The 11,377-nt window shown below is 26.3% G+C and overlaps 1 non-coding gene across 1 annotated transcript; it reads right to left on the bottom strand.

The window, feature by feature from the left end:
- Positions 1 to 6,031: 6,031 nt before the first annotated feature.
- On the bottom strand, positions 6,032 to 6,113 carry TRNAS-GCU. Its single transcript has one exon. It is a non-coding gene; the product is annotated as a tRNA-Ser (tRNA).
- Positions 6,114 to 11,377: the final 5,264 nt, after the last annotated feature.

The following is an 11,377-nucleotide window of genomic DNA, read 5'->3' as shown; positions in this document are numbered from 1 at the left end:
ACAAAGGCTGCAAATCACAAGCAGCAATGGATTCTAGCAAGCTTGTGTGAGGAACACCAAACACATCCAAATATGTCTTCAGAGGATTCTCTGCCTCAAATACCCAAACAAGTTCATTAACATCGTGCCGAGACTTGTCGTATACAACTATAGTTTTGTCGTCCTCGAGCTCGACAAATGGATTCTCCATTTCTTTAGTTGTACCTCCTCCAGCAATTACAAACCCCATAAGATCCAGTTTGTAAGCCGGGATGAATTCCCCTGCAAATATGAAGGTCTAACTGTCGAAGAGTTTCGGCAGCTGAAAGAAAATACAATACATTATTAGTAATCATGGACAATTGAATATCATATGGAGGAGTAGGAATAAGACAAAACTTACATTGTTCAAATACCGCATTCTGCCAGCTCTTGGACCGCCCACAGTCCCATGATTATCTCGCTGCACCTCGTATGGTTCCTCGTCCACGTAACAGTTAAATCTGATTGATGATTTTATCCCTGTATAAAAGCAATAGGTGTTTTTAGTTTCATATATGTGAAATTGAATATTGAGTTAACAGTAAAGGGTTAAGAATAACAGAGTCTCACAATCAATGGTAAGGACCCAACTCCCGTTCAATATGCCCTTCAATACTTTGATAGTGCGACCGCATCCACCATTAGAATCGGTGGATGCTATGACGTGGGTCACATCGTCTCGCCACCTCATTGTCACCGTGGCACCACATGTGTTAGCATATTGTTGCATCAAGTGCTGTTTAAGAACAATCATAAATATTTCAGTTAAACAGGATGAAAACTTAAACAATATGGAACAAAAAGGGAGAAATGTCACGAAGAGTACTATCTCTTCACTTGTTAATTGATTTGGGCATAAAATCCAGTCTTTGCCAAAGTTTTGGACGGATGCTGAGGCGGTTGCCTGCACGTGCATGAAAAAAAACGGTCTTTGTTAGTATGTACTAGGGTTTCAGGGAAATAATATCCCAAAACCCAACACTAGGTAATTTTTCCTAAATAACATTGATTTACAGTCAAGGTGACATTTTGAGAGTAGGGTTTCCTAAAGATTAAAGAGACAACAACATCACATAACAGAATCTAGTGTAGTAGTTCCATAATCCTAAATATGAAAAGTTACTATTCAGGAATACGTACCATTGTGGAGTCGTGAAGATGTGGATTCAGGTTCGGTCGACGGGGAGCCGGTTACGAATCGCCGTGAAAAGGAGGTAGGAAGAGAGAGAGATGAATCGGGCGGAAATGATTATAAAATAATCATATTAGGGGGTATATATATTCATGTAACCGGGGCGAACATGTCTTCTTTCGAAAAGCGACTATTCATTCCATGTCACATGACACAGGGACCAGGGGCGAATAAGTGTTCTCTCGAGAAGCGACTATTCAATCCATTTTACATTGAACATGGTCTAGGCGAACAAATATTCTCTTCCAGCAAAAAAATTTAAATAAAAAAAATATTAATGAATTAATTGAAGCGAATATTATATCGCTGCATGTCATTTTAAATTAATTAAATTAACATTTATTAATAAACGGAATTAAAAAAAAAAACTAGCCGGTAATTGAGGCGAAGATTTGTTCGGTTGCTGCATGTCATCTTCAATTAATTGAATTAATATTTAATAAACGGAAATATAAAATCCATGTCATTTTGGTCTTTACATAGACGGGTAAGTGTCTTTACATGGTAGGCAAGCGGTCTTCTCATGGGTGGGTAAGAGGGTTTTACATGAGGTTTTTATTAGAATTAATTTAAGCAAATATATCTTCGCTCATGAGGGTCTCTAGCCAAAAAAAATGAAATAAAAAAAAATAATAATAAAATAGCCAAGGAATTGAGGCGAAGATTTGTTCGGTTGCTGCATGTCATCTTCAATTAATTGAATTAATATTTAATAAATGGAAATATAAAATCCATGTCATTTTGGTCTTCACATAAACGGGTTAGTGTCTTTCCATGGCAGGCAGGCGGTCTTCTCATGGGTGGGTTGGGGGGTTTACATGAGGTTTTAATTAAAATTAATTGAAGCAAATATATCTTCGCTCCAGAGAGTCTCGAGGCAAAAAAAATTAAATACAAAAATTAAATAAAAATTCCTTGAAAAAAAATGAATGAATTTATTGAAGCGAATATTATATCGCTGCATGTGTTTTTTAATAAATTAAATTAATATTTAATAAACGTAAATATAAAATCCCTGTCAATTTGGTCTTTACATAGATGTGTAAGTGTATTTTCATGAACGGCAGGCGGTCTTCTCATGGGTGGGTATGGGGGGTTTACATGAGGGTCATGGCAACGGGCGTGTAAATCTTCGCTCCCATCGCATCTCACCCTTCCCTCTGACACGGTGCCCGGAGCGAAGATATCTTATTTGGGTATCATATGATTATTATATTATTTCCTGGCGTTAACAGGCGCTTCCGTTAACGGCGTCTGGTGTGAATCCGGGCCTAAACCCGGATTACGGATTCTCCCTCCCTCCGTCTCCTCCCCAGATTGATTTATTATTAAAATAATAATGCTGCAATCTGATTGGTCCGCCACAGGGGAACACAGCAATCGATAGCAGAAGATCTGAACACCTGTCAGTATACCTATAGAATTGTGTATGTTGTATTACTATCAGAAAAAATAAATGATAAAAAAGGTTTTGAAATATTATCCTTTATTGTTATAATATTTTGAGTATGAATTGAGGAAAATATCTTAACAGGTCTCCACTTTTTCTTTTTTTTCTGAAACATATATTTATTCTTAAATTTTGACTGATCTTAAAAAAAAAGTGATTATCTAGGATTCTCATATTTTATTTCAATATTTTTAAAATAATACAAAATACATATATCAAAATATTATATGTTATGATTTAAATATTTATATAAATACAATAATAAAACTTTTTAATATTTAGATATATTCAATATGTTTATGTTATGATTTTTATTGATCAACAATTTAAGTATATATTTAATATTTTCAATAAATCTAATATATATATATAGATAACTCTCCTTATTTATTTTTTAATATAATATTTATATACTATAAAATGTATTTATATAAATATTCTATACTCATAATTATATATATATATATATATATATATATATATATATATAAAATATAAAATAAATTATATCTTGTACCATAATTAGATAAAAAAAATTAAAAAGTATTTACTTTCCTTATTTATTTCTTAATATATAATATTTATATAATATAAATTTATATTTATATTTATATATAAATATAAATATAAATATAAATATTTTCTCTTCATAATTATATATATAATACTTCACATTAATAAAATGTATATATTTATATATTTATATATTTATAAATTTATCTTTATATATATAAATATATATATATATAACTATAAACATTTATAAATTATTTTATATTTTTATCATATTTTATATAATTTAAACAAAAAGATATAATAAAATAAAATTTTCATATGTAATCCCATATTTAAATTAATAAGAATTAATTCATTATAAAAAAATTATATAAAACATTATCTCAAAAAATTCATATCAAATGAGCTCTTAAGGATAGATAGGTATGAATGTTAATCTTAATGGGTCACAAGGTGATGATTTTTTTTTTTTGGGGATAGATTATTTACGTAGATTATCTCATATAACTTTCTAGGAGAGATGTTGTGGGAATCTAAATTACCTTCAAAAATCTCGTTTTTTTATAAAGTGTCGTGCATGAAGGGATTTTGACGAATGATAGATACATAAAAAATGGTGCAGTATAGTTAGTCGTTGTAGAATGTGTTGCGAAGAGGTGGAGACGTCATCTCACTTACTTTTGCATTGCAAAGGAGTGACGACAATTTGGAGTCTATTTTAGAACATTATTGACATTGTGTGAGTGATGCTTGAGTTAGTCGTTAGTTGTTGGGATGTTTGGATAAAAATCGTAAGCTCGGATGGATTGAGTCGTTGTGTCTCTGTCCCAAATATTTTTTAGTGAACTATTTAGCTCAAAAAGAACCGTAGGACGTTTAGTGATCGTGGTCGACTAATGCGTTTACTTAACAACGCGATTATTATAAAGATATGGGAGATCTCTTCTAGAAATTGGTAGAGACGATTAGTGAATTCATTAATTTTCTTGAGAATTTATTAGCTCGTTAATGTTAGATTTTATATTTTGTTTGTTCGTTAATGAGTATTTTTATTTTTGTTTTTATTATTTTTTTTAAGTGATTAATTCTTTTTGGTGTGCTTGGTGACAAGATAAATACTCGTGTTTTTGTATTTTGTTTATCGTTATATTAAACGATTATCATTTATATCACATTACATAACTCTTTTAAAAAAATTGAAAAATATTTCATATTTTGTATTAATATATTAGTGACTAAAATACTTTTTATTAAAAAAAATTATAATAATAAAATAAAATTCAGATCTATTGTCCAATTTATAAACTAAGTCAATTAAAAATAGAAAGAAAAGTCACTTCAATCTCAATTATTAAGGTACTTAGATAGTTGAAGTCGATTTTTTTTTCTTTTTTGTGGTTATTCATTTTCCGAATGGAAGGTTATTCAATATAGGAGAGGTGACAAACATGTACATGTGGGATTAAGAGTGAAATAGAAAAATTAGTAAGTTATTGAATAGTTTGAAATTCTCAAAAAGTTTACAGAGATCATCAAAATCAAAATACAATATAACCTCAACTACTCGCTCATTCTATACATTCACATTGCAACTCCTCTAAGTCGTCAACCCCTACGCCTTCTCACTAACCATGGACATATGTATATATATCCAGAGCAGTCCCCGAGGTTTGGGCTGCCCTAGCCTCAGTAGAAAAAGATCGATATATTTTTTTTGTTGCCCTAAGTCTAGTTTTAAAAATTGATAAAAAAAAAATCATTTTTTTTTGAGGTTTGAAACCATAACCATATTGAAATTTTAAATACATATCTTGAACCACCATGCTACAACCATTTATGTATATAATTACAATAAATATAACTAAATATTTTGATATTTTTTAAAAATAGGTTGCCCTGGGAGTGGGCTGCCCTAGCCCGAGGGCTTGCCGGGCTTATCTCAGGACCGGCCCTGCATATATCTATAGGAAGTCGGCAATATTGAACATGATAAGAGGTAGTGCATGTTCTACCTTGTAGCCTCACAATTCAAAACTGGTGAGTTGTATTCAATCATTGTTCGTCGAGCCATAACTCAAACAAAAACTCATTGGTGAAGGTTGGATATAACATTTGGCCATCGTCTATCTATTTATCTATATATATATATATATCACTTAAATATTATGTTTTTTACCTATTTGAACTTTCACTTTTTCTTGAGTCCGATCCAAATAACATGAAATATCTAATATAGCTGATGATGTGGTTTTAAATATTCTGTTTGTAAAACAATTTCTCAAAAAAAAGTGAATAACAAATTATTTATTGAGAAATTTAAACTCTCCCGGAAAACCTATTTACTTAGAAAACACACCTTATAACCACTTAGTTGAAGTTAATTGTTGGGTGTTTATGATTTATTTGTGCTTGATTTAACATTATGATAAGTTTTTTAGACAATAAAACCATTTCTTTATATCTATATTCTTTATAAAAATATTAAAATGTTAATAAAAACAACTCAACAAAAGAAATTTAACACAAAATAAGACAATAATGGTCGAAAGTAACACACAAAACAAAATTTTAAAATGCGAAAAAACAAATCAATCAATGTGAAAAGAAATCATAACAACAAAAAGTTCTCTGATGGAAACAAAGCACACCATCTAAGGTAACATATTTTCTAGCTCCACACTTGAAAGGTTGTTAGTTGCACTCATTGGAGTCACAATTAAAACTAATATTATTGTAAAGGTAGAGTGACTGAATCTAAATATGGTTGATGGTACAATGTTTGATGAAATTTATGTTGTCTTAAATATGTTCCTATTTTTTTTTCCAAAAAACAATGAGATTAAAAAATAAATCGTCGCCTGAGAGATTCGAACTCTCGCGGGGAAACCCCATGTACTTAGCAGGCACACGCCTTAACCACTCGGCCAAAGCGACTTGTTGAGAATTTTATTTTATATTTTTATATCAAACTATTTAATTAATCCATAATTTTGTAAATATTTCAGAATTTGGTAGAAAAAAACAACCCAACAAATTTAATTGAACAAAAATAAAGCAGTTCAAACGTAAACTATGACAAAAGTTGTCCTAGGTTACTAACAAAATCAAATCTCAATATGCCACAAACAAATCAATCAAAGATACAAATAACATAAGAAAAAAAAAAGATCTCATAACAATTAAAATGTTCTCTGAAGAAAACAACCTACAATCGAGCTCCAGCTTGAACAATCAAAATCATATTTGGGCAGAGAGTTTTAGTTCAATTTAAAGTGATGCCTAAATGGTGACAACATCTCCTCTACTTTAGAATTCAAACAGTGCAGTTTAGTAAATTAATCCTCATTATTCAAAGGTAAGAGTCATAGCTTCTCAAACCAAAACTAATTGTTGAAGGTTGAATGTTTGAAACCAAATGTGAGTTATGATGTGGTTCTAAATTATATGTTTGGTTTTTTAGTTGGTTGTAGTTTTATTTTATTTTTTTGAGTAAAAGTGAAAAAGTAAATGATGCCTAACATATTCTAATTCTGGCAGGAAACCATGTTTTTAGGGCTTACACACCTTAATATTCTAACTCGGGAAACCCATGTTTATGGGCTTAGACACCTTGAGTATTTGGCCATAGTAACATATTGTTTGTAATTTGTAAAAAATTATTAATTAACAGTATAATAAATAATTGTATAAATGTATTATTTTATATAAGTCAAAATAAAATTATATAACATGAAATTAAGTTTATATCTTAGAATGTATTTATCATGAATATAAATTAATAAATAATATTTTAAGTGATATTTTTAATTTTATAAAGGGGTTAAATTAAAAATAATCAATCAAAATTAACTTTTGTAACGCCAATTGTCCACATTTGAGATACGTTCATTTCTCCTTTACGTCTACATCAACGGTAAGAAAGTCAATTGACGTATTTATCAATTGGAAGAACCATTTCAACTTTAAAAAATAAAAATTCAAAAATTATAAGTATGCTTCATCATTTTGATTTAATTTCTCACCATTTTTAAATGATCTATTTAAAATAATTTTAATAGTGAATATGTTTTTAGGCTGTATATACGAAAACATTTCATTAATTCACACTAAAAAAAATAATAGATAGAAAATGCTTCAACTAACTTTGACAACAGATTTTATGTAAGTGACCATTAAATTAAAATCTCAACACAAATTAGTCAACAATACCCTACAATCAAAAGAAATCAATGTTACGTTTATTGGCTAATATATGTATATAGTATGTTTACTATTTGTTTGTTGGTGTGATATAATTGATTAGGTGTAGAAATTAAATATTTTTTATAATTTATGATGGACTAAATAATAAATAAAAATAAAAGATTGTGGTCCTCAATTCATAGACAATGATTTTATTTATCATAACTTTTATTTTTATTGTTAGAGAGAAGAAGAGAATTGTCTACCAAAATTAAGTTTTTTTTTTTTTTCTGTAAGTTGAAATCGGCTATGTCAACTTATACGGTAAACCGAAAATCTTCATCAATGAATTCAAATATACAACTTCACTTATGTCTCGACTTATTAACATAGACACTAAAGATTCCAATGAGATGTAGAAATATGGAAAGGTGTTTATATGATTTATTATCTAAAATTTGAAAGGAAGATCCAGACTATGATAAATTATGTTTACATAATAAAAAAAATGAAATAAATATATTATTACATTTTTTTTTTGTAGAAGTTTATTTTCTCTTCTTAAAAATAGTTATTTATATTTTTAACTCTATTTTATTTTATTTATATTACATTACATTTTTTAAAATAAATATATAATTATCATAGTTTTGAAACATGTTCCAGTCATCAGGTGAAGGAACTGTGTCTCGTAATTACAATTTATTCATTGTCTATAGAGAAAACACAATTAAAATAAACACAAACTTTTAAGTCATGAATTAACATATTTAAAATAAATATTAAAAAAATTGTCATCCTCAATGTCTATTCTCAGTATCTAGAACTTAGAACTTACCCACATAAAACTATAAATAAGTAAATTCAATTGAAAAAAAAAAAATACTTGTCATTCTCATTCTTAGTGTCTAGAACTTAGACACATGAAACTAGAAATAGGTAAATTCAATTAAAAAAAACTTTTGTATTAATTATTTTGTGATATATATAATTATATATATATATATATATAACAATCTATTTAAATAAAAAAAATATTAGTTGTTACCTTTTATATTAGTATTTGTAATTCTCTATATTTATTAGATAAATTATTATTTTAACTCTTATAAATATAAATAAAATATAAATTATTTATAAGAGTGATTATGATTATTATTTTCACTATTCTACCCATTAATATTTTCTTTATAAATATATTTTTTAAATTATATAAATAATTATATTTATATATAATAAATTTATATGAATAACAAATATATATATATATATATATATATATATATATATATATATATATAATTTAAAATATTTTTAAAAATAATATTTATATATTTAAGTATAATAATATATATATATATATATTTTTAAAATATATTTAATTTATCTATATATATTAGTAATTTTAAAAGGTTATATATGTTATTTAATTTAATTATATATATAATTAAGATATTTTAATAATAAAAATTTTAAGAGAAAAAAAAAGAATAATTTTTAAGAGAAAAAAAATGTTACAAATGTTTTTCTCCCTATATTATTCGGAAAAAAATGATCTCACTCCATAATATTAAAAAGTTATTTTCTCTATTTATTTGTTTTTTTAATATATAATATTTAAATAAAATAAATTTATCTATATAAATATTGTCTCTTCATAATTATATATATATATATTTTATAAATAATATAATATATATATATATATATATATTATAATTTATTTTTATTTCTTTATATATATATATATATAATTATAAAACATTTATATATAATTTCATAAATGATGTAGATAAAAAATGTTATTTTATAAATTTAAATATATATATATATATTTATTTATTTTTACTTCCATTATTAATTTTATATTTATATATACAATATATTTTCTCTAGAAATGTAAATTTATATTTCTCATTTATTTTTAACACAAAATTTAAGCTACATAAAATAAATTATTTCTCTCTTTATTTATTAATTTATATACACATATATAATCTTCTTTCTCATTATATATATTTTAATGTTATATTTTTATTCTTATTTATTTTTAACTTATACATAATTATATATATCCTTACAAAGCTGATTACTTGGTACGGTATAGTTTCTAGAATTTTTAAAATTTATAAATATAATAGGTAATGTTTATCTATAAAATATATATATATATATATTTATCTATAATATATATATATATATATATGCAAATTACCTAGGTGACTCTTCAATTATTCTAATCACTTATTTTTAGCTTTTATATTACTTTTTAAAATAAATTGACTCTCGAACTCTCAGAAATGATCATTAGTGGATTTTGTAAAAAAAAAAATTGTTATACCATTTTTGGCTCTCAAACTACTATTATGATTATTCACGAAATGATTTGACTCTTCCCTACCAAGACAATGTATATTTTTCTAATTTTCATTTCATTTGCAAAAATCCATTATTGAATTATCTGGAAGGTAGATAAATATATATTAGTAATATTAGAGTAACTAACATTAATCTTGTGCATTTACACGGATAAAAATATATATAATATTATTTATATATAAATATTTTAGATAAAATTAATATTTTATTCATATCTAACTAATTTAAAATTAGTTTTAGTTTGCAAAATAAATTTAATCTTAAACTTAATATTAACATATATTTTATCTTATCGACACCCATTTAACACCTCAATTGACCCTCATCTTGTTACTCACACTTTTTCATATGCATTTTTTATTCCCTCGTCAAATCACCCACCAATCTAAGTCGACCTCATTGATGACACACCTCTTATATCTCGTCAAACTCAACCAATAACTCTCTAATTGACCATCATCTTGTGATTCACACTTTTTCATATGCTTCTTTATCCCCTCGGCAAACCACCCAATAACCATAATATAGTGACTCACATATTCCTTTATCCCTCAACGAACTACTCACCAATCTTAGTTAACCTCTCTTTTACTATCACTTTCAACAAATCAACAAACAATCTCAATTGATCACAAACCTCTTATTCAAGTCAAACCAACCATTAATCACCACCCGACATTCATCTCGTGACCACACACTTTCAATTACTCGACAAACCACCCACCACCTGACCTTCATCTCGTGACCTCACACTTTCAAATGTTTGTCAAACCAACCAATAATTCTGACCTCACACTCGACAAATCACCCACCACCCGACCTCACACTTTCAAATGATCATCATACCAACCACTAATTCTGACCTCACACTCGACAAACCACCACCCGAGCTCCATCTCGTGACCTCACACTTTTAAATGCTCTCCAAACCAACCACTAATACCGACCTCACACTTTCATATGCCTATCATTTGTTTAAAAGTTGCGCAACCATATATTATAGTCAAAAATACTTTCTTAAAAAAATAAATTACTTTCTTAAAAAAATAAATTTGCATGTTTTGAGACTCAAACCCTAGTCTTAAGAATGAAATGTGAACACTTAAACCCCTAAACCACTTATAATTGTTGAAATATTTTATTATTTTGTGTATGTATATATATTTTGTATTTAATATTTATTATTAATTAGTTAATTTTTATATTAACATAAAAATTATTTATACTCATAAAGAAAATATTATATATATATATAAAATATTATATATATATATATATATATATATATATATATATATATAATATTATATATATATATATATATATAATATTATATATATATATATATATATGATGAGAGAAAAAATGTATGATAAAAGATAAAATGTATATATATAAAATTAATGATGAAAAATAATATAATATATATATATAAGGTAACAAATAAATATAAATTTCGAAGGTAGGTGCATTTATAACAAAATAAAATTATTTATATGTATAAATGTAAAAATTGTGAAGGTAGATGCATTTATAACAAAAAAAAAAATTTATTTATATTTTGAATAAATATTAATATAGATAATTTTTTAGATTATATATATGGTAAGGAAATATATAAGGGAGAGAAAATATTG

Source organism: Impatiens glandulifera, chromosome 4 (assembly GCF_907164915.1).
Source record: "Impatiens glandulifera chromosome 4, dImpGla2.1, whole genome shotgun sequence".
Lineage (NCBI taxonomy): Eukaryota > Viridiplantae > Streptophyta > Magnoliopsida > Ericales > Balsaminaceae > Impatiens > Impatiens glandulifera.
The sequence above is the reverse complement of the archived record's forward strand: the minus strand, read 5'-3'. Positions and strand labels throughout refer to the sequence as shown.